Source organism: Nematolebias whitei, chromosome 12 (genome assembly GCF_014905685.2).
Source record: "Nematolebias whitei isolate Nwh7 chromosome 12, NemWhi1, whole genome shotgun sequence".
NCBI classification, from domain to species: domain Eukaryota; kingdom Metazoa; phylum Chordata; class Actinopteri; order Cyprinodontiformes; family Rivulidae; genus Nematolebias; species Nematolebias whitei.
The window spans coordinates 49308322-49308696 of NC_056509.1; the positions used below are offsets into that span (position 1 = coordinate 49308322).

Consider the following 375-nt stretch of genomic DNA (forward strand, 5'->3'; position numbering starts at 1 on the left):
TAGACACCTCCTGTTGTTAGACACCTCCTGTTGTTAGACACCTCCTGCCCGACACATTCTGTTGTTAGACACCTCCTGTTGTTAGACACCTCCTTCCCCACACCTCCTGTTGTTAGACACCTCCTGCCCCACACCTCCTGTTGTTAGACACCTCCTGCCCCACACCTCCTGTTGTTAGACACCTCCTGCCCCACACCTCCTGTGTGATACAGCTTCAGGTGTGTATCAGTCCCCAACATCTCGTGACTTTGGTGAACGAGGTGTCGCTTCCAGACCTTGACCTTTCAGGCAACAACAACACAAACACCACCACCACCACCACCACCACCAACAACAACAACAACAACAACAACAACAACAACAACAACAACAACA

The 375-nt window shown here is 50.9% G+C and overlaps 1 protein-coding gene across 1 annotated transcript in view; it reads right to left on the bottom strand.

Moving 5' to 3' along the window:
• Positions 1 to 375, bottom strand: part of LOC119417992 (transcription factor IIIB 90 kDa subunit-like) — a 45769-nt gene that overhangs the window by 17458 nt on the left and 27936 nt on the right. The window lies entirely within an intron of this gene.